The 26,474-nt window shown below is 37.9% G+C and overlaps 1 long non-coding RNA gene across 1 annotated transcript in view; it reads left to right on the plus strand.

Moving 5' to 3' along the window:
* LOC148005517 (uncharacterized) overlaps positions 1 to 26,474 on the plus strand; it is a 116,164-nt gene that overhangs the window by 40,045 nt on the left and 49,645 nt on the right. The window contains exon 2 of the long non-coding RNA XR_015623434.1: positions 18,322 to 19,229. This is a non-coding gene — a long non-coding RNA (uncharacterized LOC148005517). The remainder of the gene's footprint in view (positions 1 to 18,321; positions 19,230 to 26,474) is intronic.

A 26,474-nucleotide genomic window follows, 5' to 3' on the forward strand; every position in this document is an offset into this window, starting at 1 on the left:
CACCTGGGGACAAGCAACATCACCATTAGTCATACATCTAACTGTCATGTCTGAGTTCCTCATCTGAAACTCTGAAACACTTACAGCTTGGAAAGGTCACCAGGCAGAGGAGGAGCGCCAGGACAGCCATGTTCTAATAAAGGCACAAATGAGAAAAGCATGAGGTTTCTCAGCTAGGCCTGGACTTTTATCCTCAGTTTGCACACTGCTTTGCATTGTGGGAGGTTCCCAAGAGGATAAAAGCAAGCACTGTACAAGCCTTCCAGTTTTCCTTCCAGTTGGGAGAAATTTGCCTTGTGCTTTGTAGAGCACCTGGACAGGAAAATAAGGAACATTTTTCTGTTACTGTCTAAAGTTCAAATTATAGCTAAAGAGGAAGTTATAGGATTCAAACTGTGCAGGTCTAGGAAGAAAACATGAGAATGTTCACAGTAAATGAACCCACATTCATGAAGTGCAGGCTAAATGGTATCCCTTGTCCTATGTGCATTTTTAAGTAGATTGTAAATTTATTATTCAAATAATATTTTTGGCATGCTGTCCAAGTTACATGTCCTCTCCTGTAGGCTGCTCTGCAATGTGACTTTTGTTTTCTCAACATAAATGTGAATTTTTAACTGGTAATAATAATAATAATAATAATAATAATAATAATAATAATAATAATAATAATGCCATTTCCTCTTTTTTTATACTCCAGATTTTATTCCCCTCCTGTTCCATCCCCCCCCCCTGTTCCACATACCTTAGATCTTCACTGACCCCCTTCCCACTGTCTCCACTAGGGTATCCCCACAACACCCATGCCACCAGACCTCTAAATGCCCTGAAGTTTTCAGTCTCTTGAGGATTATGTGCATCTTCTCTTACTGAACCCAGATCTGGTAGTCCTCTGCTGTATATGTGTTGGGTGTCTGATCTGAGCTGGTGTATGCTGCCTGCTTGGTGACCACTGTCTGAGAGATCCTGTGGGTCCAGGTTAATTGAGACTGCTGATCCTCTTACAGTGTGGCCCTTTTCCTCAGCTTGTTCCAACTTTCCCCTAATTCAACACAGTGTTCAGCAGCTTTAGTTCCTTGGTTGGACACAAATATTTGTAACTGACTCTTTTAGCTGCTTGTTGTGCCTTTCAGAGGGCCGTAATGCTATGTCCCTTTTAATGAGATCTCTTAGCCTCAGAAATAGTTTCAGGCATTGGGTCTTCCATTGACCTGGATGCCATTTTAGGCCTGTCACTCTACTTCTATTCCTCATGCTTTTCTCCACTTCCATCCCTGCAGTTCTTTCAGACCAGAATAAGTATGAGTCAGAGTCTTGACTGTGGGATATAAAACCACATTCTTTACTTGATAGTCAGTTTTTCTGCTCTAGCCACCTACAAGTGGCTACCTCCCAAAGTTGCCTGTTTCCCTTCTACCCACAATCCCTCAGGGTTAAGTCCTTTTCTCCCACCCAATACTAGATTATGTTCCTGCTTTACCCCCTCCACCCCACTACTTTTCCCTGGAAGTTCCTCCCTACTTCACCACTGTGTTTGCTTTCATCTCCCTCCAAAGTTAGACTGAGGCATCCTCCCTTGGGCCCTTCAGCTTGTTGATCTTTTCAAGTTCTGTGAACTGTATCTTATGCACTCTCTAACTATTTTTTTCTAATATCCACTTATTTGTGAGTACATACAGTGCATGTACTTTTGGGTCTGAGTTACTTCACTCAGGATGATATCTCTAGTTCCATCCATTTGCCTACAAAACTCAGGATATCCTTGTTCTTAATAGCCAAGTAGTATTCCATTGTATAAATACACCACATTCTTCTGTCCTGGGACATCTGGTTGTTCCAAGCTTCTGTTTATCAAACATAAGGCCACTATGAACAGAGTGAAACGTATGCCCTTGTGGCATGGTGGGGCAACGTTTGGGTATATTTCCAAGAATGGTATTCCCGTGTCTTCACGTAGAAATATTTTCACTTTCCTGAGGAATTTTCAAATTGATTTACTGAGTGGTAGTATCTGTTTAAAATCCCAACAACAATGGAGGAGTGTTCCTTTTTCTTCACATCTTTGCAAACATGTGCTGCCACCTTAGGTTTTGATCATAGCCATTCTGTTTGGTGTAAGGTGGAATCAAGTGTTTTGATTTGCATTTATCAGATTTCTAAGGACTTTGTACATTTTCAGTAGCTTCTCAGTCATTTGAGATTCCTCTGTTTAGTTCTATATCCCATTTTTTTTGGGGGGTTGGCATATATCTTCTTGAGTTCTTTATATATTTTGGATATTATCCCTCTATTGGATGTGGGGTTAGTGAAGATTTTCTCCCAATCTGAAGGTTGCCGGTTTGTTTTATTAACTATGTCCTTTGCCTTACAGAATCTTTCCAGTTTCATGCAGTTCCATTTATCAAAACTTGATCTCAGAGTGTGGTTTAGGAAATTCCCCCCTGGCACAATGATTTCAATGCCTTTCCCCACTTCTTCTTCTATTGGATTGAGTATATCTGGTTTTATGTTGAGGTTTTGCAAGGTGACAAATATGGATCTATACATGGTCCTTTATGTATACTATCATATTTTTCTACATACAGACATCAGTTAGACAAGCACCATTTATTGAACATGCTTTCTTTTTTCCATTGTATATTTTTGACTTCTTTGTCAAAGATCAAGTGTGGGTACATGTGTGGTTTTACTTCTGGGTCCTCAATTCTATTCCACTGATCAACCTGTTTGTCTCTGTACCGATACCATACAATTTTTATCACCATTGCTTTATAGTAGAGCTTGAGGTCGGGGATGGTGATTCCCTCAGCTATTCTTTTATTCATATGTTTTTCACTCTTCTGGGTTTTCTGCTTTTCCAGATGAATTTGAAAATTGCTCTATCCATGTCTTTGAAGAATTGTGTTGGGATTTTGACTGGGATTGCATTGAATTTGAAGATTTATTTTGGTAGGATGGACATTTTTACTATGTTAATTTTGCCAATCCATGAGCATGGCACATTTCTTTATTTTCTGAGATCTTCCTCAATTTCTCTCCTGAGAGACTTGAAGAGTTGTTTTCATACAGAGATTGTACTTGTTTGCTTAGAATAACCCCAAGATAGTTTATATTATTGTGAAGGGTGTTTTTTCCTAATTATTTATCAGCCTGTTTATAGTTTGAATAAAGGAAGGCTACTGAGTTATCTGAGTTAATTTTTCAACCTGCCACATTGCTGAAATTGTTTATCAGCTAAGAATTTTGGGGTCTCTTATGTATACTATCTTATTATCTGTAAGTAATGTTACTTTTAGTTCTTCTTTGCCAAGTTGTATCCCGATGATCTTTTTTGTTGTCGTTTTTGTTCTAGCTAGCACTTTGAGATCTATCTTGAATCTATATGAGGAGAGTGGCATATTAGCTTGTCCGTGATTTTAGTGGGATTGCCTCAAATATCTCTGCTTTTAATTTGATATTGGCTTTGTTTTGCAGTAAATTGCTTTTATTATGTTTAGGTATGAGCCTTGAATTTCTGATCTCTCCAGTGCTCTTAATGAAGGGGTGTTCTCTTTTGTCAAGTGATATTTTTGCATCTAAGGGGATGATAATTTGATGTTTTTTATATAGTCGATTATGTTAGTGGATTTATATATATTGAACTAACCTTGCATTCTTCACAGGAAGCCTACTTGACCATGTTGAATAATGGTTTTATTTGTTCTTTGAATTGATTTTCAAGGAATTTATTGAGTATTATTTATTGATATTCACAAACTAGAGTGGTTTGAAGTTTTCTTTTTAGGTTGGTTCCTTGTTTAGTTTAGATGCAGAGTTACTGTGGCTCCATAGAAGGAATTAGTTAGTGTTCCTATTGTTTTTATTTTATGGATTAGTTTGAGGAATATTGACATCAAGTCTTCTTTGATGGTCTGGTAAAATTCTAAACTAAATACATCTGGCACTGTTTTTTTTTTTTTTTTGGTTGGTAGATTTTAAAGACTTCTTTTATGTTATGGGATATGAGACTGTTCACATAGTTTCCCTGCTCTTGAACTATATGAGGTATATTTCTAGAAAACCATCCATTTCTTCTTTTTCTTCCAATTTTGTTGAGTATCGTCTTTTGCAGTAGGATCTGTTTTTTTTTTTTTTGTTTTTTTTTTTTTATTTCCTACATTTCTGTTTTCATGGCTCCCTTCATTTCTGATTTCATGAATTTGGACACTCCCTGTGGGCCCTTTAGTTAGTTTTACTAAGAATCTGTCTAACTTGTTTATTCTCTCAAAGCACCAGCTTTTGGTTTCCTTGATTCTTTGCATTGTTTTCTTTGTTTTTACTTGGTTGATTTCATGCCTGATATTGACTATTTCTTGCTGTCTCCCCCTCTTGAGTGAGTTTGTTTCTTTTTATTCTATTGCTCTCAGGTGTGCTGTTAACTTGCTAGTATAAGATCTCTCCAGTTTCTTTACCAGGGCACTTAGTGCTATAAAATTTCCTCTTAACACTGCTTTTATTGTGTCTCATAAGTTTGGGTCTGATGTGTGAAAATTTTCATCAAGTTGAAGGAAGACTTTAAATTTTTTACTTAATTCTTCCCTGACTATGTTATCATTGAATAGATAGTTGTTCAGTACCAGTTGCATGTGAACTTTCTCTTAGTTTTGCTGTTATTGAAGATGAGTCTTAGAGCATAGTGTTCAAATAGGATGCATGGGATTATTCTAATCTTGTCTTGGTTGAGGGTTTATTTTCTGGCCAATTATGTGGTTTATTTGTTAGAAGGTACTATGAGTTGATAAGAAGAAGATATATTCTTTTGTTTTGGGATGAAATGTTCTATAGATAACTGTTAAATCCATTTGTTGCATAACTTCTATAATTTTCACTGTGTCTTCATTTAGTTTCTGTTTCAATGACCTGTCCATTTTTGAAAGTATTGTACTGAAGTCTCCTTCCGTTATTGTGTAGGATTCAATGTGTGTTTCAAACTTTAGTAAAGTTTCTTTTCTGAATGTGGGTGCCCTTCATTTGGGGTATTGATCTTCAGAATTGATATTTTCTCTTGGTAGATTTTTCCTTTGATGAATATGACATGTCCTTCCTAATCACGCTTGATAACTTTTGGATGAAAGTCAATTTTATTGGGTATTAGGATGGCAACTCCAGCTTGTTTTTTGAGACAATTTTCTTGCAAGACCTTTTCCCAGTTTTTCCTCTGAGATAGTACCTTTCCTTGTTACTAAGGTATGTTTCTTGTATACAGCAAAATAGTGGATCTTGTTTCCATATCCAGTCTGTTACCTTATGTCATTTTATAGGTGTGCTGATTCCATTAATATTTAGGTATATTAAAGACAGGTGGCTGTTATTTCCTGTTATATTTGTTTTTGTATATGCTTTTATGTTTTTTTTTTTTTGGTTCTCTCCTTTGACTTTGTTGTGAGATTTATATCTTGTGTTTTGTTTGGTGTAGGTAACTTCCTTTTGTTGCCTTTTTTCTCTTTTAGGATCCTCTGTAGGTTTGGATTGGCAGTTCTTTTAGAATCTGCATGACCTCTAGCTAGGGACTTTTGGCTTTCATATTCTTTGTTGAGAAGTCTGATGTAATTCTGAAAGGTCTATCTTTGTATGTTACTTGGCCCTTAAACCTTTCAAATTTTAATATTCTTCCTTTTTCTTTGACTTTAGGGTGTTGATTATTATATGATGAGAGCATTTTCTTTTCAAGTCCCATTTGTTTGGTGTTCTATGGCCATGTCTTTCTTTAGGTTGGGGAAGTATTCTTTTACGATTTCGTTGAAGACATTTTCAGGTCCTTCGAGATGGGAATCTTTGTTCTCCTTTATTCCACTTATTTTTATATTTGGTCTTTAAATTGTGCCATGAATTCCCTCGATGTTTTGGGTTAGGAATTGTTTATGTTTTGAATTTCCTTTGACAGTTGTAACAGTTTGTTCTACTGGTATCAACTACATCTGACATTCTCTGTTCTATCTCTTGTATTCTGTGGGTGATAATTACATCTGTTTTTCCCAAACTCTTTCCTAGCTCTGCTGTTTCCAGGTTTTCATCCATTTGTGTTTTCTTTTTCTTTTTTCTTTTTTTTTCACCTTTAGTAACTTGAATATTTCTTATTTACATTTTGATTGTTATTCCCCTACTCATTTCAGGGACAACATCCCCCAACCCCTCCCCTTCCCCTTCTCTATTGGTGTTCCCCTCCCAATCTTACTCCCATTACTGCCCTCCGCCCAACAATCATGTTCACTGGGGGTTCAGTCTTGGCAAGATCAAGGGCTTCCACTTCCCCTGATGCTCTTACTAGGCTATTCATTGCTACTTATACAGTTGGAGTCCAGGGTCAGTCCATGTATAGTTTTGGGGTAGTGGCTTTTTCTCTGGAAGCTCTGGTTGGTTGGCGTTGTTGTTCATATGGGGTCTCAAGCCCCTTCAAGCTCTTTCAGTCCTTTCGAAGATTCCTTCAACGGGGGTCTTGTCCTCAGTTCAGTGGTTTAATGATGGCGTTCACCTATGTATTTGCTGTATTCTGGCTGTGTCTCTCAGGAGAGATGTACATCTGGTTCCTGTCGGCCTGCACTTCTTTGCTTCATCCATTTTATCTAGTTTGGTGGCTGTATATGTATGGGACACATGTGGGGGAGGCTCTGAATGGGTGTTCCTGTGGCCTCTCTTCTAAACTCTGCCTCCCTATCCCCTCCCAAGGGTATTCTTGTTCCCCTTTTAAAGAAGGAGTGAATCATACACATTTTGGTCATCCTTCTTGATGTTCCTGTGTTCTATGCATCTAGGGTAATTAAAACATTTAGGCTAATATCCACTTATCAATGAGTGCATACCATGAGTGTTATTCTGTGATTGGGTTAGCTCACTAAGGATGATATTTTCCAGTTCCATCCATTTGCCTATGAATTTCATAAAGTCATTGCTTTTGATAAATGTGTAATATTCCACTGTGTAGATTTACCACCTTTCCTGTATCCATTCTTCTGTTGAAGGGCATGTGGGTTCTTTCCAGCTTCTGGCTATTATAAATAAGGCTGCTATGAACATAGGGGAGCATGTGTCTTTGTTATATGTTGGGGCAACTTTTGGGTATATGCCCAAGAGAGGTATAGCTGGGTCATCAGGTAGTTCAATGTCCAATTTTCTGAGGAACCTCCGACTGATTTCTAGAATGGTTGTACCAGTCTGCAATCCCACCAACAATGCAGGACTGTTCCTCTTTCTCCACATCCTTGCAAGCATTTGCTGTCACCTGAGTTTTTGATCTTAGTCATTCTCACTAGGGTGAGGGGAAATCTCAGGGTTGTTTTGGTTTGCATTTCCTTTATGACTAAAGATGTTGAACATTTCTTTAGGTTTTTCTCAACCATCTGGCATTCCTCAGCTGTGAATTCTTTGTTTAGCTCTGAGCCCTATTTTTTAATAGAGTTATTTGTCTCCCTGCAGTCTAACTTCTTGAGTTCTTTGTATATTTTGGATATAAGCTCTCTATCAGTTGTACAATTGGTAAAGATCTTTTCCCAATCCATTGGTTTTCATTTTGTACTAACAACAGTGTCCTTTGCCTTACAGAAGCTTTGCAGTTTTATGAGATCTCATTTTCAATTCTTGATCTTAGAGCATAAGCCATTGGTGTTTTGTTCATGAAATTTTCTCCAGTGCCCATATGTTTGAGATGTTTCACCACTTTTTCTTCTATTAGTTTGAGTGTATCTGATTTGATGTGGAGGTCCTTGATCCACTTGGACTTAAGCTTTGTACACAGTGATAAGTATGAATCGATCTGCATTCTTCTACATGCTGATCTCCAGTCGAACCAGCACCATTTGCTGAAAATGCTATCTTATTTTCTGTGGATGGTTTTAGCTCCTTTGTCAAAAATCAAGTGACCATAGGTGTGTGGGTTCATTTCTGGGTCTTCAATTCTATTCCACTGGTCTATCTGTCTGTCTCACTACCAATACCATACAGTTTCTTTATCACTATTGCTCTGTAATACTGCTTGAGTTCAGGGATAGTGATTCCCCCGGAATTTCTTTTATTGTTGAGGATAGTTTTAGCTATCCTGGTTTTTTTTTCTTATTACAGATGAATTTGGAAATTGTTCTGTCTAACTCTCTGAAGAATTGGATTGGTGTTTTGATGGGGATTGCTTTGAATGTGTAGATCACTCTTGGTAAAATGTCTATTTTACTATATTAACCCTGCAAATCCATGAGCATGGGAGATTTTTCCATCTTCTGAGATCTTCTTCATTTGTGTTTTTATTTTTATTTCTGTTTCCACTTTTACTTCTTGGAACACTTTATGCAATTCCTTTACCTGCATGACTAAATTTTCCTGTATTTCTTAAGGGATTTATTTCATTCCTTTGTAAGGTTGCCTACCTGTTTACTCGAGTTTTCCTGTATATTTTTTTCTGTGATTTATTTATATCCTTCTTAAAAGAATCTATTTTCTCCATGAGATTGGATTTTATGGCAGCTTCTTGATTTTTAGCTGTGTTTGTATAATCTTGGCTTACTGTATGGGGAGAACTCGATTCTAATGATGCCCACATATCTTGGAGTTTGTTGCTTATGATATTACACTTTCCTCTGCTATCAGGTGTTTGCTTGTCTGGTTCCCTCTGTCTGGGGTTTGTCTCTTTTCTCGCTGGATTGCATCAGATCTCCTGGTATGTCTGAAGCCTTGGCTGTAGTAGACTTCCTATTGGGTCCCTCAGCTGCATGATCTTCATCGGGGCAGAACAGCTACTGATCTATTGCCATATCTGCAGTAGATTTCCTGGGAGGCCTTCAGTATGTTGAATTTTCAGACAATCAAACTTTTTTTCTCGAGGAAAGCTGTTATGTGGGGTGAAGAGGGGCTATGAGCTGTGGTTTCCATTTCCTTGTGTGCAGCAGAAATCCAGGGAGACTTTCAGTCTTTTAGATCAGTTGACCTTCCTGCCACAGAGCATCTTGGAGTGTGTAGATTGTGGTATCTGTTGCCCAGTTGCCCTTTGTTCAGAAGATCTCCTGAGATACCTTCAAGTTCTGGTGTCCTGTGTGAGGTGGATCTCCTGGGTTGTCTCTGGCTATAGTGTCAGATACACTTAGTGCAGCAGATCTTCTTGGATACCTCAGGGTATAGTGTATTCTGGGGAGCAGACAAGCTAGCACTCTGTCCCAGCAGAAATGACTGGCCAGAGGTGCTATGTGCATTTTACACCTCTGTAGATTCCAGAAGAGTATTTCCAGTAAATTTTGGCACTTGGTGATGAGACATCCTGCTTAATGAGATGTTACACATTATTTTCATGTTGTCTGTGGAGTCAATTCTATTGCTTTATCATTAAGAAAATAGATTGCATGGAAGCCACTCCCAGATATTAATCTAATTGATCTCACCTATTTATCTAAAAGAAGATCCAAGGGTCTGATTTGGATCTCATCTTACTAGACTCAGACTGTCCTCCTTGCCATTTACACACATGCAACTTAGTAACTAGCTGATGTAACTCTTGATTTATCTCAGTCTACATTTCTTTATGTAGATTTCCCTGTTTCTCTCCATCTAGCTTGTGACATATAAAACCCTGTATTCCTAGTAATTATTATTGTATTGGTGATAGATGGAATGCCAATACTTTATAATATTTCAAAATAAGGAGTAATATGCTGCTAGTCATGAGTTTTATTAACTGAAGTACAACATAAGGTGGAAAAGTTTACATTATGGCAAGAAGTGGAGGTGAAGGCAGGTATGAATATGAGTAACCTAGGCCTTGATTTGTTGACCATCATAGTAAACAGATATTGGAGAGCTTTCTCCATACCTTGGTATTTTAAACCCTAGAGAAGAGAAGTAAAAGCCTGATCCAAACTGCACAATCATGCCTCAGAGACTGTGAGTATATTACTTGCAATTGCAGTCATTACATTTTGGGTGTTGTTGTTGTTGTTGTTGTTGTTGTTGTTGTTGTTGTTGTTTTTGTTGCTATGCATAATATAATTCTTGTCTTCAAATTGACAGTAATGCAGGCAGGTCTAAGCATTGGAGAGACAGCCACATTGTGCAAGTTGTGATAGATTAATGTAAGTTCAATTTCTCAAAATTTTGTGTTTAACTTATTTATTTTAATTATTTGTTTTTGTTTAAAGTTTTTTGTTTTTTTTTTCATTGATTTTTTTCAAGACAGTATTTCTCAGTGTAGTCCTAGCTGTCCAACATCTCTATCTGTGCTGGAACTTACCTTGCAGACTGTCAGAGCCATTAATGATGAAAAGCAACCAGCATTAGTAGTCATGGAATATGTCCCAAAGGTTCGCACAGCCATGAATCTTAGCGAACAATTTCGAGCTCTGAAAAAATACTCTTAAGAGTAAAAGCTCTACATATTTTTAATGTCAAGGACAACAACATTGGCAGCACTAGCAGACATGACTCTTTTGTTGAAGAGACCCTGGTAATTAACATAATGATTTTTATACCCATTTTAGCCCTCAGTATACTAATATAATTTAATAAGTATTATTAATGCACACATGTGAGTTCTGTGGATTTAAAGTAAAAATGACTCATTTTTATACAGAAATACCTCATAAATATGGAAGCTAAAGAACTCTCTACTCATTATAACTTTGTCAGAGAAAAATAAAGAAAATAAAGACATTTTAGAATTTATCAAAAATGAAGGCGTAACACACCCGAAGTTACAGGACACAGTGAATGCTGTGCTAAGAGGAAAATTCATAAAGATAGAATACACTAGCAGCTCAACATCACATCTGAAAGTTCTAGACCTAAAATAAAGCAAATACACCGAAAAATTGATGACAGGAACAATCAAATTCAAGGCTGAAATCAACCTAGTAGAAACAAACAGAACTATTTCAAAGAATCAGCAAATCCAAAAATGGGGTGTTTGAGAGAATCAACTAGATAGATAAACCCATAGATAGTCTAAAAAGAGGACACAGAGGCAGTATTCAAATTTAAAAAAAATTAGAAATATAAATGAGATATAAAAAATAACCCTAAGAAGTTAAAGAAAATCAACAGATCATACTGTACTAAGATACTATACTCTGTAAAATCTATACTGAACAAAACTGGAAAATCCAGATGAAATGGGAGATTTTCTAGACAGATACAAAGTACCAAAATTAAATCAGGATCATATAAGTGATCTAAACAATCTTATAACTCCTAACGAAATATAAGCAATCATTAAAAGGATTCTATTCAAAGATAACCAGGATCAGATTAGTTTATTGTAGAATTCTTTCAGACTTCCAAAGTAGACCTAATAACAAGACTCATCAAATAATTCCATAAAATAGAAAAAGAAGGAAATATACCCCATTTAATCTATGAAGCTACAGTTACACTGATACCTTAACTACATGAAGACCCAATTAAGAAATAGATTTTCAGAAACAAATTCCTAAATAATAAATAATCAATAGAATTCTCACACACCAAATTTAAGAACAGATCAAAATGATAATTCACCATGATCAAGTAGGCTTTCATCCCATTAATGCTGGTGTGTCTCAGTATATGGAAATCCATCAACATGAACAACATGTTAGTATATAAAAGAGACTCCAAAACTCCAGAACTCCAAAACTGTATGGTATTGGTAAATAGAAAGGCAGATTGATCAATGGAGCAGAACGGAAGACCCAGAAATGAACCTACACACCAATGGTTACTTGATTAAGGACAAAGGGGCTAAAACCATCCAGTGGACAAAAGATAGCATTTTCAACAATTGATGCTGGTGCAACTGGCATTCACCATGTAGAAAATGCAAATTGATCCATTCTTATTTCCTTCTACAAAGATAAAATTCAAGTGGATCAAGGACTTCCACATAAATCAGATACACTGAAACTAATAGATGATAAAGTGTGTGACCACCTCAACCATGTGGTCGCAGGGGAAATTTTCCTGAAGAGAACAGCAATAGCTTATGCTCTAAAAAAAGTAGGCAAATGAATCCTCAAAGAATTGGAAAGCTTCTGAAGGGTAAAGAATACTGCCAGGAGGACAAAAGATCAAGCAACAGATTGGAAAAAGATCTTTATCTGTAATACATGTGATAGAGGGCTAATATACAATATATACAAAGAACTCAAAAAGGTAGACTCCGGAGAATCAAATATCTCTATTAGAGTGGGGTATAGAAGTAAACAAATAATTCTCAATTAAGGATTCCTGAATGACAACGAAACACCTAAATAAGTCATCTGCACATCTACTGCATATGTGCCAGGTGCCTGGGTTTAGTTTATATCCTAATTTCCAGCAACTGCTTAAGATGTAAATCATATGTAATCATGTTTTATTATTGAAATCAGATTGTGATGGATTCACCAGGCATGGATCTCCTTTGAAATCAGCCCTATTTTCTGTGTTCCATTGTAGAGCATTTAGTGATCATTATTTCAGAATCTAAGATGTCAGGCTATTAATCTTTCCATAGACTTTTCCCAAAAAGTAAGTGTGAAATAACACTTCCCAGAGTGCTGACAAATTTATAATAATATCAATTGCACATGCTTAGGGGACAATTGGATCTCATTGATTTATTATCTCTAAAATAAGATCTTTCAAGTCTGTTAGTTTTCAGACTTGAAAAGATCTGCAGACAAAATATTTTGAGTAAGACACAGAGAAAATAAGTGCCTAGCTAAATTGGGAAATTCTGAGACTGTGGAAACCACTCTATGTATGGGAACAACAACTGACAGATGTGTTCTCTCAGATGGAGAGTGCCTGATCATCTCACCAGGGTTTTCATCTCAGGAAATCTCTGAGAATACTTACTTCCCTAATCATAAACTGAGAGACTGACTAGGCCATGTTGACTACTGTGCACAGATAAACTAAAGTCCAACCATGCAGGGACTGATTAGTGAATCAATAGACTCTGATCCACTTCTATTCCTTCTGTGAAGAGAGACCCAAGACTGTGATAACTGTGCTCTGAAATAAAAATCTTAAAGATTTCATATTCAGTGAATTAATCTGAGCATTTAGACTGGACATGAGCAGAGCATGGAGGCTGGAGACCTTTGTTAGACCTATGCCTCAAGCTTTTATACTTTACCTTGAAAGACCTAACTGATGATGAAACAAATGAGCTTAGAATCATTCAAGCCTCTGGTGTCCCTGTACCAACCAGTCTCCCAATATTCAGTGTCTCCCTCCCTCTTTCATTTACCTCCAAGGATGCACACTTTGCTTACAGAAGAGAGACATTTCATATACTTTTCATTTTCTTTTGGAAGATCCTAGCAACAGGAACCTTAAAAAAATTGAAAATTATATTCTCTTGGTGGACATGAAGAAACCAGGAAAATGATCAGATAAAGGTCCTTAGTTTTGGATTTCATCAAAAATCTATATTCCAGGTCTGAAGGAGAACCGGTGGCCTTAGTGTGTGTTTCTAATGCTGCTATGAAATACTATGATCAAACAACTTGGAGTACAAGTGTTTATTTGGCCAACACTTCTTCATTCCTCTTCATTAGAAAAAGGAATCAGGATAAGAAGTCAAGCAGGGCAGAAAACTACAAGCAAAAGCTAATTCATAAGGATCAGGATACAGAGTCATGATGGTGTTCCAAAGAGGTGTGCTCTTTATTGAAACTACTGGAAAAGATGTGAGACTAATGTGGGGTGGCCTGAATTTATACATCTCTGAATGCAAGTCATGTGTACTGTCTTCATGGAATATCAAACAGTTTTAATATTTGATTGACATTATTTTTAAGAAGACTATGTATAACACTCTGGTGGATTTTGGCAGAATGTATTCTCAGAGTTTGACTACTCTATCAGCCTCCTTCTGCATGAAATATATATTTCTAACATTGGCTGAATATCCCTGAGTGTATGCATAACAAGAAGGAATAGTATAAGACATTCTGAATTTAGATACTCTCTCACAGATTTAAAAGCAATCAACACAAACTCTTGAAGTACTCACTTAAGTTGAGTATAGACTTCTAAAGACTCTCATGCAGACACTATGTTGATGCTTTCCCTTTATGCAAATAGGATATTGTGAAAAGTTACCCATAGAGGACTGATGTGACCACTGGGAAATAGCAATGATGTACATCTTTATGATGAACCAAAATTATAGGACCTTTTTGGCCAGTTCATGATATTAAATGATACATATTCAAGGCAGTGATATGGGGCAGTGGTGATGTTTTATATTTTGTAGTCATATAAGCCTTATTGCTGTAGCTTTTATGCTATTGAGCATTTAGTGAAATTTAACTTCTCTTTTCAATTGCTTATTGTTGCAATCTTGTGCAACTCTGTACTCTGCTTAACCAGTCTCCCTCCTCTTCATGCTGTGCATTTATGCACACCGACTTTACAAAGGTACAGAAATTACAAGAACTTTGCTGTTTGACTCAGAGAAGATGACAATTACCAAAAAATCTTAGAAAATATTAAACAAATTGTGTCTGAAATTGAGATTAAATGAAAAAAGATTGTCAATTTCAGGCATAATCAATCTGTCTGGATAACAGTTTCCACTTACCCAGTCATGCACTAGAACAGTTGTGGCTGTTACATTCTTGTGAGAATGGTGTGAACGCCTCATCTCCCTTGCAGAAACAGTGTCCTCTCACAGGAAGATATACCTGATTATTGTAGAGTAAGACAGAGAATGTAGAATCACTTTGTAGAAACACACATGGTGATTCCTAACAGAAACTTCTAGATGTCAGTCTACTTATTGAACATAGAAAAAACATAGTTTTTTTTTCTTTTATTTCTCCAGAACTCACAGAAAAACAATGTGTTTCAGTCCCAGATATGCCATTATCACAGACAACATAACACATTTACATTCTAACAAACTTAGAATTTTTTCATGTTGCATCATGGTTTGATTGAATAATCATCATCCTCTTATATCTCCTACTCTTTTAGATGAGATCTGGTTTATTCAGGGTGGCAGGGCTGTAGATCAGCCTATTCTTCTATCCATATAAATATAGAATGCCATTGGGAAGTATCTTGTATTTTGGTTCTAAGTGCCACAATGAATTAATTTTTTAACTTCTTTTTATGATGAACACCAACTCAGAATAAGCCACCCATCCTTTACACCATGTTTTTGAGACAAGAGCGTAAAGATCCTTTGAAGCCTGTGAGGAGGAAATGGGTTAAATGCGTTAAAAGAAAAAAAATGATTTGCCTTATTGAATTACTAAAGAACTCTACAATCTATACCGTAGTAAATAGGGAGAAAAATAGAGATTTTTTTCACCTTAAATTGATTAGGAACTTGGTTGACCTTACTGAGCTACATTGACCTCATATCTCAGGGCTGGAGCCTCACACACATTTTATTACAACCACTGACTGTGCTGGGTCTGTGGCATATGGTTTATGTAAGGATAATGGATAGACTGAAAGTAATCTGCTCCTTTGGTCACAAGCTCTGCCTAGCTTTCACATGTGCTCTAAAATGAATCCCATATAGTGCTCTAACCAGGAAAACTTACTGGACTTCTGCTCTGAGTCCTGAGACTAAAGCAATAATTTGTTCTTTGGGAACTGATCCTGGTATTGAAACAGATTAACTTCTGTCTTGTGTGATGTTCTGTATTATGTTCAAGCCGCAGTATATCCTGTTTCAGTTATCTCAAATGTGGCTGTGCAGATAGTTCTATGCTTCACCCTTGCACCACACCAACAGAATGACCTGTGTTCAGTTTTCATAACTAAAAGTAGATAGATTTGGCAGGCAGGCAGTAAACCAACCTCTGACATTTAGAGACGCAATGGTCACTGGGACTTTGTAATATCTGAATTTTATTCCAGTGTGTGAATGAGTCATATATTTCCTATCCGTTCTTTGTTTGATGAACATCTTCCATCTCTGGCTATTAAAAATTGGACTGCTATAAACTTGGTGGCACGCATCTCTTTGCAGTATGGTGAGTCATCTTTTGGGTATATGCCCAGGAGTGCTATAGCTGGGTCTTCAGGTAAATCTATTGCCAGTTGTGTGAGGGACCATCAGATTGATTTATAGAGGGGTTTACCAGTTTTCACTCTCACCGGCAATGGAAGACGCTCCCTTTCTCCGCATTCTCACTAGCGTGTACCATCACTTGAATTTTTGTTCTTAGCCATTCTGATTGGTTCAAGGCAGAATCTCAGGATAGTTTTGATGTGCATTTCCCTGAGGACTAAGAATGTTCAATATTTTTTAAGTGCTTCTCATTTGAAATTTCTCTGTTTACAACTATTTAGCTCTGTGGTACATTTTTAACTGTATTATTTGGTTTACCAGAGGAAAACTTCTTTATTGCTTTGTATAATTTGGATATTGACCTTCAATGGAATATTTAGTTAGTGATGACATTTTGTCCTATTGACAGCATCCTTTTCCGTAAAGAAGCTTTTGAGTTCCCTGAAGTCCTATTTACAAATTAATCTGAGAGTCTGACCCACTGTTGTTCAGGAAATTTTCTCCTGCACCAATGAGTTCAAGGATAATTCCCAAATTTTTGTTCTACTAGTTTTAGTGTATCCAGTTTTAGGTTGATGTCTGAAATTCACTTTTATTTGAGTTTAATGCAAGATGAAGATATGGATCAACTTGTAGTTAGACCAGCAATATTAGTATTGGATGCTTTCATTTTCTTTGTATGATTTTTGGAAGCGTGTGGGATGATTTTGGAGTCTTCAATTCCATTTCATTGATCATTCTTTCTGTTTGTATATCAATACCATACAGTTTTATTACTATTGCTATATAGTAGAGATGAGGTCAGGGATGGTGATAACCCCTGACATTTTTACATGGTTAAGAATTGTTTTAACTATGTTCAGTATTTTCTTTGCATATGAAGTTAAAATTTGCTTTTTGGGACTGTAATAGATTGAGTTGTAAATTTCATGGGAATTGCATTGAATCTGTAGATTACTTTCATTAAGATCTATATTTTCACTGCCTATTCATGATCATGGGAGATCTTTCCATCATCTGATTTCTTCTTCAAATTCTTTCTTCAGGGACTTGAAGTTCTTGCCACAGGAGTCTATCACTTGTTTGATTAGAGTTACATTTCATTGTTTTATATCAGTTGTGGTTATTGTGAAGAGTGTTGTTTCCCTAATTCTCAACCAGTTTATCTTTTGTATAAAGGAGAGATACTAAGTTTTCAGAGTTAATTTTGTTTCTAGCCACATTCGTGAAAGTAGTTATAAACTTTAGGAGTTCTCTAGCAGAATTTTTGAGGTCACATATGCATATTATCATATCGTCTTCCAATTGCAATGCTTTACTTTTTTCTCTCCAATTTGTACCCCTCCCCCAGTTAGTTGTCCTATAGACCTAACTAGAACTTCAAGGACACTAGTGAATAGATAGTGTGAGTTTGGCCAACCTTGTCTTGTTCCTGACTTTAGTAAAAAATATTTAATTTTCTGTTTATTTTGATGCCTTGCTTTATATTGCTTTTATTACATTTATGTATGTTACTTGAATCCCCATACATCCAAAATTCTCTTTTAGTCCCCAATTTTCTCTCTCCCTTTCTTTCTGTTCTAAATATTGCTCCCTTCCAGTTGCATTTTTATCAGAATCCTTCAGCCCATCTCCACTCTCTTTTTCGTCTTAGTGTGTGGGAAACACCAGGATATTGCATGACCCCGGCACATCAAGTCTTTGTAGCATGGCACTCATCTACTACTGAAGTGGGACAAGGTAGCCCTCTGCTACACAAATGCCATGAGGTCTTGATCCATTCTTCTGTGCTTTTTGGTTGTTGATCAATCTCTGAGATCCCCCAAGTGTACATGTTTGTTTAATCTGTTGGTCTTTCTGTGGGGTGCTTATCCAATTCAGGTCTCCTAATCCTACCCAACTCTTCCCCAAGGAACCCTGACCTCCATCCAAAGCTGGGCACTCATATCTTTATCTGATTCAATAGGATGCTGGGTAAAGTCTCTCTGAGAAAAGTTATTCCAGTCTGGAAGCCTAATAGAATGTTAATAATAATGTCAGCGACTGGTGTATGTCCTTGGATTGGGTCTCAAGTTGGTAGGTTATTGTTTGGCAGTTCCTATACTGTCTGCTCCATCTTTGTCCCTGCATTTATTTTAGAAAGGACAAGCCTGTGCTCAAAGAAGCAGGGGAGGGGGAATAGAGAGGGGGAAATGGGAAAGGGGAATTTGAAATGTAAATATATTAAATATACAATAAAATGCTAAAATAAAAAATAACGGTTATGTATAATGTGGCTGATTATATAATATTGTGCTTCATGTTCTTCCACACAGGTGCAAGTATCTGTGTTCTCCTGCCCTACAGCAAGAGATGGATTTGATTGCCATGGACATATTCAGGTCAAGTGATGGATTTTTTTCCCCAAATTTATTGCTTAAATTGTTAGGATTTGTACACACTCACACACACACTCAGACATAGTCACAGACATACACAGCCATTTACGCTCAGCCCCTGAGATGACAGAGGCAAAGACAAAGAGATAGAGGGAGAGAGGGACAGACATAATCAGAATATCAAAGAAGCAAAGTGACAAATAAACACACATAGCTAAAAAGACGGACAGAAATACAATAATATATAAATGAATACAAAACACATATATTGCAGGACACAAAAATGTTAATGAATATTTTTAAATTTCAAGGGTTACTACACACTATACTTGGAGAGAGAATTCCTGTAGAAAAGAAAACTAGAAACAGAGGAGTCTAGCCCTCTCTTCCTTCAGTTATTTCTGAATAGGACATAACCTCTGTAACTAAGAGCTTTGTGTGCTCTCTGTGCCTCCTGCTGATACTGAATGCTCCTTAGGAGGTTTGTGTTTGAGCTTATGGTAACATTCACATACTGTGTGTCCTGCACAGTAATACATGGCTGTGTCCTCAGACCACAGACTGCTCATTTACAGGTACAGTGTCTTCTTTGCATTGTCTCTGGAGATGTTGAATCAGCCCTTCATGGTGTCTGCATAGTAGATGCTACTGCCATCATTACTAATTAATGCTACTAATTCCAGCCTTTTCTTTGGAGCTTCATGGACCCAGGACATTCAGTAGTCACTGAAATTGAATCAAGAGGCTGTACAGGAGAGTTTTATGGAACTTCCAGTCTGAACTAAACTTCCCCCGGACTCCACCACCTGTACCTCACACTGGACACCTGCAAACAGAGAGTGCTGGTTAGTGAACTTTCACTAAAAAGCAAAACAAAATAATTTTTACATTTCTCATGTACAAACATCACACAGAATCTCATCTCTATGGATTACCTTTTAAAATAATGACAAACAAAACCAAGCTGAGCCCAAATTCCATGGTGACAGGCCTGTTTTGAGTGCTGATTACTGAATGTGTGGACCTCAGATTCCAGGACTGGGGTCCTCTGTCACCCGGAGCTAAAAGAGTCAGGTCAGAGCTGGTTTTCATGGGTACAAAGAAGCATTATTTGCATATCTTCCTGTTATAGCATGCTCTGAAGATAGACTTGGAAAGAAGGCACTCTTTATATGTATTTCTTCAAAGACACTGATTTAAGCTACAGAGTTTGGCAAAGTACAGAGGTTTAAGATTTGGATTTTTTGGTTAAAATTTCACCACACTCCATTTAATATTTTTGTTCATGTTCAAAAACATGCTTTGTTTTCATACTGTCATGTGTCCTAGTATATGTGTGTTATTTATTAGCACCACACAAAATTGTGTTTCTAGATATGGGCTTAGTTTTCCCCACTGTCTGGGCTGTCCCTTTTTATGGCATTTCTATAATGTGGCTCTTAGACCGGGATACACCTGCAATGTTATGGTAGTAGAATGTAATCTCATATGGGAATTTTTAGAATTTGACTTAATTATGACAACTTGCTTTCCTCAAGTCTTATGGAGGCTCGAACCTGAGATATTCCCAATCCCTGTCTGTCTAACACTCAGATTTTGCGATGGAGACATTTTTGTCTTTGAGGCAAATTTGTTTCTTGGGCATCCCAATATTATCCATTTATTCCTTTAAGTCCTCGACCATTTTATTTTTGAATCTTTGCACCAGGCTCTTGTGACGGAGTTTGGGTTGTGTTATCATACAAACATAACCATAATTAGTAAAAGCAGGTAGTTTAATCAAATTTTAGGATAACTTTTCCTACCAGGTTAATTTGATATTGTTTGTATAGTATAATGTAATCTTATGCCACTTAGATTTTCCTTTTCAAACTCTGTAGAAGGGAGTCACCAATTAAGTTCCCTTTACAAAGGTAAGGAATTCATGCCAAAGCCATATGTTATTTACAGTTATCTTCTATTTGAGAGGCAGATATTTCTTCTTAAGTGTTTTCTCAGTCAATGCATTTTGTCTAGTATACATGTAACTTTTCATTTCATAGGTCATTTTTATGGGTAATAATATTTTATTGTTTATATTTTCATTATTCATTCATTTGATTTAATCCTGATGAAATCTTTCCTTCATTATTCTCCCAAGAGTTTCTCCCTTTCATTTCACCTCCTCCATGCTTTTCCTCCCTTTTTCCTCAGAGAATGCTGCTCCTTCCATGGATATCAACTTCCCTTGGTCTATCAACTTGCGGAACTACTAGGCTCAACTTCTACTGAGTGTAGAAAAGAAATACACTTTATGGAAAAGGAATCTAAGGCAGGCAATAGAGTCAGAGACAGCCCCAGAACCTGTGGTTTTGGGACCCACATGAAGACCAAGTTGCATCTGTTTCATAAGTGTAAAGGGTCTAGGATTATCTTATCCATGCACACTTGTTGATATTCAAGTTTCCTTTAATCCCCATATGATGATGTTATTTGATTCTGTAATTTTCATGTGCTATTTTTGACCTTTCTGAATCCTTAAATCCTACTCACTCCCACAAAGGATTACACAATATCTTCCTACTGTTTGGCTATAGGTCTGTTCACTCTTTTATATCACCTGTTGGGTCAAACATCTGACATGATATTTATACCAAAACTCCTCTCTGCAATTATAGATGAATGTCATTAATAATGTCAGGGGTGGTCTATCCCTCTGATGGCATGGGTCTCAATTTGGGCAAGTCATTGGTTGTCCATTCCTCTGTATTCTTATTTAACTTGATCTCTCAACATCCTGTATGTAGGGCAAGTTGTGTGTCTAAGGTCTTGTGGCCAGGGTGATGTCTCCATCCTTCAACTGGAAATTACATCTTTTACAGGAGGGAGATGCTTGAGATCCCATATCACCTATTTATCACAGTCTTAGCTAGGGCTACCCTTATAGATTTCTAGGAATTTTCATTGTCCCTGGATTTTAACTCATTTTAGATTTCCCCCAAGCCATTCCAGTTTTCTAACAGTGGAATTATGATGACTAGGGTTCCTTATTTAACAGGCTAAACAGGAAAGCTAAGAGCTAAGGCCCAGTGATAGATCATGTCTAAAAATATGGTACTGGTTGACAAAGGAAGGCATATTCTGTCAACTTGTGTACACACACACACACACACACACAGAGAGAGAGAGAGAGAGAGAGAGAGAGAGAGAGAGAGAGAGAGAGAGAGAGAGAGGAGAAATCTGTGGATAGATAACTTCTGCAATAAACAAACACATACAAATATCATATGAAAAAGAAATTTGAATAAATATGTAGATTCTTCAAAGATTACTATGCATGCACTATATTTGTATAGAGAATCCCTAATTATGATAACTAGAGGCAGACCAGATTAAAAGGTTGAATATGGAACAGGGATTACACCAATGCCTAACACATACCTGGCCTAAATTGAGACCCATCCCATGGGCAAAAACCACTCCCTGTCACTAATAATAGTGTTATGCCTCCTGACAAAAGCCTAGCATAACTGTCCTTTGAGCATCACACAGTAGCTGAACAAAACAGATCAGAGACTCAAAGTCTTCAAAGGTTCAAAGTCACTATTTCGACCTTCTGTCAAGATGGCTGGAAGTCCCAGCTATGCAGAAAGCCTAACAGTAGAGGTGGTGACTAAGAGGGCAGGAAGTAGAGTCACAAAATTAAGGGGGTGCAGGTGGGGCTTTAGGTTTATATAAATAGGGAGATTTTCTGGGAGTTAAATGTGTAATGCCATTATATTTGTCTCCTTACTTTGTGGAACAATGGAGAGACCCTGACAGTCTGTTGTTGGAATTGGGCTAGTACTTAAGAAATGGACCAGGACAAGTATGAGGTACTAGCTAGAAGGGTAGATGATGATTTGGGGATTCTGTATTGGTGAGGAGTACTGAAGAATTGTCAGGGATTTTCTTGAGCCTCTCTAGACTAGGAGATCTTGGATGGTCCGTGATATTTGGCAATATTTCTAATTCCCTTTCTTTTACATGTAATGGGCTTCTTTCACTGTGTCTCTGTCACAGAAGTACATGGCTGTGTCATCAGGTTGCAGACTGTTCATTTTTAAGAGAACTTGGCTCTTGGAGGTGTCCCTGCTGATGCTTAGTTGGGATTTGAAAACTGAATTATAATATGTGCCTCCACCACTCCATATTATTCCCAACCACTCCAGACCCTTTCCTGGAGGCTGACAAACCCAATGTACACCATAACTGGTTAATGAGAATCTAGAGACAATGCATGTGATGGACAGGGTCTGTGTTGGTTGCACTAGGTCAGGTCCTGTCTCCTTCAGTTGCACCTGGGACAAGACAGCTGTGGAAAAGTAACATCACCATTAGTCGTACATCTATCTGTCATGTCTGTTTTGCTCTTCTGAAACCTTAAAACACTTACAGCTTGGAAATGCTATCAAACAGAGGAGAAGCACCAGGATAGTCATGCTCTAATGAAACCTCTAATGAGAAGAGGATGAGGCTTCTCAGCTAGGCCTGGACTTTTATCCTGAGCCTGAGGGCTGCTTTGCATTGAGGGAGGTTCCTGAGAGAATAAAATTAAGAACTGGACAAGATTTCCAGTTTTACCTCCTGTTGAGAGAAATTTGCCTTCTTCTTTTTACAGCACCTGGAGAGGAAAATAAGGACCTGTATTCTGTTACTCTTGGCAGTTCAAACTATAGATAAACAGGAAGTTATAGGATTCACCCTGCAAATGAGTAGTAACAAAAAATGGAAATGTTTGCAGTAAATGAACCCACATTCATTAAGTGTAGGCAGAACAGGGTTCCAAGTTCTATGTGCATTTTTTTAAACTAGATTTTAAATTTATTATTCAAATATTTTTATTTGGGTTTGTGTCTGTGCCACATGTGCTTTTGTCCTGTAGGCTGCTCTGCAATTGAATTTTCTTTTCTCATTAGACTTGTGAAGTTTCAGCTAGTCTTTTTTTTTCCTTTTATTTCTTGTTTCGAATACTCCAGATTTTATTCCCCTCATGTCCCATCATTCCACTGTTCAAAATCCCATACTTCCTTCCTGACACCCAACCCTGTCTCCACGAACATTTCCCTACCCCACTCACTCAACCAGACCTCTAAACTCCCCGAGGCCTCCAGTCTCTGGATATTTATGTGCATCTTCTGTGACTGAACCCAGACTTCTCTGCTCTATATGTGTTGGGTGACTGATCTCAGCTGGTGTTTAATGCCTGCTTGGTGACCAGTGTCTGAAAGATCTCAGGGGTCTAGCAGGTAAGAAACTGCTGGTCTTATTATAGGTTGATTCTCATACTCAGCTTCTTCCAGCTTTTCTTTAATTCAACCCAGGGGTCAGCAGCTTCTGTTCCTCGGCTAGGCACAAATACCTGCAACTGAATATTTCAGCTGCTTGTTTTGTCTTACAGAGGGCAGTCTCGATAGGTCCCTTTTATTGAGTATACATATCCTATGTAATAGTGTCAGGCCTTGGGGCCTCCCATTGAGTTGGGTCCCATTTTGGTTCTGAGACTCGATCTTCTTTATCTCAGGCTCTTCTTCAATCCATCCATGCAGTTCTTTCAGACAGAAACAATTATTGGTCAGAAGATTTACTGTGCGATAGAAAACCCATCCCTCATATGTATGCCTCATATATGCCCTGTCTTTCTGCTGCAGTTGGGATCTACAAGTTCCCTCTCCCCACTCTAGGACATTTTATCTAGGGTCCCTTTCTTTGAGTCCTGAGGATCTGTCACTGCCCAGGTCTCTGGAACTTTGTAGAGGATCCTCCCAACCTTCTACCTCCCAATGTTGCCAGTTTCCATTCTTTCTGCTGGTCCTCAGGGTTTCAAACATTTTCTCCCACCCAATAACAGATCGCATTCCCCTCTTCCCCAGCTTCACCATCCCCTTTTTCCCTCTAAGTCCCTCCCAACCTCCTCCACTGTGTTTGGGTTCATCTCCCGCCCAAGTGGGATTCCATCATTCCCTTCAGCTTTTTGAGCTTTTTGAGTTCTGTGGACTGTATCTCGGGTAGTCTGTACTTTTTTGGCTGATATCCATTTATTAGTGAATACATACAGTGACTGTCCTTTTGGGTCTGAGCTATCTCACAAAGAGTGATACTTTTTTAGTTCCATCTGTTTGCCTACAAAACTCAGGATGTCCTCGTTCTTCGTATTTGAGTAGTATTCCATTGTATAAATGAACCACATTTTCTGTATCCATTCTCTGTCCTGGGACATCTGTGTTGTCCCCAAGTACTGTTTATCACAGATAAGGCCACTATGAACAGAGTGGAACATGTGCCCCTGTGACATGGTGGGCTAACTTTTGGCTATATTTCCAAGACTGATATTGCTGAATCTTCGCATAGACCTATTTCCAGTTTTCTGAGGAAGCTTCAAATTGATTCATAGAGTGCTTGCATCAGTTTAGAATTCCACCATCAGTGGAGGAGTGTTCCTCTTTCTCCACATCCTTGCCAACATGTGCTGTCACCTGAGTTTTTGATCTAAGTCATTCTGTTTGGCCTAAGATGGAATCTCAGGGTTGCTTTAATTTACATTTATCTGATATCTACAGGCTTTGAACATTACTTCAGAGGCATCATAGTCATTGGAGATTCCTCTGTTGTAAATTCTTGGTTTAGTTCTGTATCCCAGTTTTTGGTTGGGTTGTTTGGTTTTTTGATGGATAGCTTCTTGAGTTCTTTACATAATTTGGATATTAGCCCTCTAACGAGTGATGAATTTCTCTCTATCTGAAGGTTGCCAATTTGTCTTATTGACTATGTCTTTTGTCTTACAGAAACTTTCCAGTTTTATGAGGTCCCATTTATCAATACTTGATCTTGGAGTGTGAGCATGAGTTAGGTTTAGAAAATTTCCCCCTGAGTCAATGATTTCAATGCTTTTCTCATTTTATCTTCTATTAGATCAAGTGTATCAGGTTATATTGAGGTCCTTGATCCAAGTGGAAATAAGGTTTGTGCAAGGTGACAAATATGGGTCTATTTTCTTTCTTTCTTTTTTTTTATTAACTTGAGTATTTCTTATATACATTTCGAGTGTTATTCCCTTTCCCAGTTTCCGGGCAAACATCCCCCTCCCCCCTCCCCTTTCTTATCGGTGTTCCCCTCCCCACCCTCCCCCCATTGTCCCCCTCTCCCCAACAGTCTAGTTCACTGGGGGTTCAGTCTTAGCAGGACCCAGGGCTTCCCCTTCCACTGGTGCTCTTACTAGGATATTCATTGCTACCTATGAGGTCAGAGTCCAGGGTCAGTCCATGTATAGTCTTTAGGTAGTGGCTTAGTCCCTGGAAGCTCTGGTTGCTTGGCATTGTTGTACATATGGGGTCTCGAGCCCCTTCAAGCTCTTCCAGTTCTTTCTCTGATTCCTTCAACGGGGGTCCTATTCTCAGTTCAGTGGTTTGCTGCTGGTATTCGCCTCTGTATTTGCTGTATTCTGGCTGTGTCTCTCAGGAGCAATCTACATCCGGCTCCTGTCGGTCTGCACGTCTTTGCTTCATCCATCTTGTCTAATTGGATGGCTGTATGTGCATGGGCCACATGTGGGGCAGATTCTGAATGGGTGTTCCTTCAGTCTCTGTTTTAATCTTTGCCTCTCTCTTCCCTGCCAAGGGTATTCTTGTTCCCCTTTTAAAGAAGGAGTGAACCATTCACATTTTGATCATCTGTCTTGAGTTTCATTTGTTCTAGGCATTTAGGGTAATTCAAGCATTTGGGCTAATAGCCACTTATCAGTGAGTGCATACCATGTATGTCTTTCTGTGTTTGGGTTAGCTCACTCAGGATGATATTTTCCAGTTCCAGCCATTTGCCTACGAATTTCATAAAGTCGTTGTTTTTGATAGAAGAATGCAGATCAATCCATGCTTATCACCCTGTACAAAGCTTAAGTCCAAGTGGATCAAGGACCTCCACATCAAAGCAGACACACTCAAACTAATAGAAGAAAAACTAGGGAAGCATCTGGAACACATGGGCACTGGAAAAAATTTCCTGAACAAAACACCAATGGCTTATGCTCTAAGATCAAGAATTGACAAATGGGATCTCATAAAACTGCAAAACTT

This window comes from Rattus norvegicus, chromosome 6 (assembly GCF_021556685.1).
Source record: "Rattus norvegicus strain SHRSP/BbbUtx chromosome 6, alternate assembly SHRSP_T2T, whole genome shotgun sequence".
Lineage (NCBI taxonomy): Eukaryota > Metazoa > Chordata > Mammalia > Rodentia > Muridae > Rattus > Rattus norvegicus.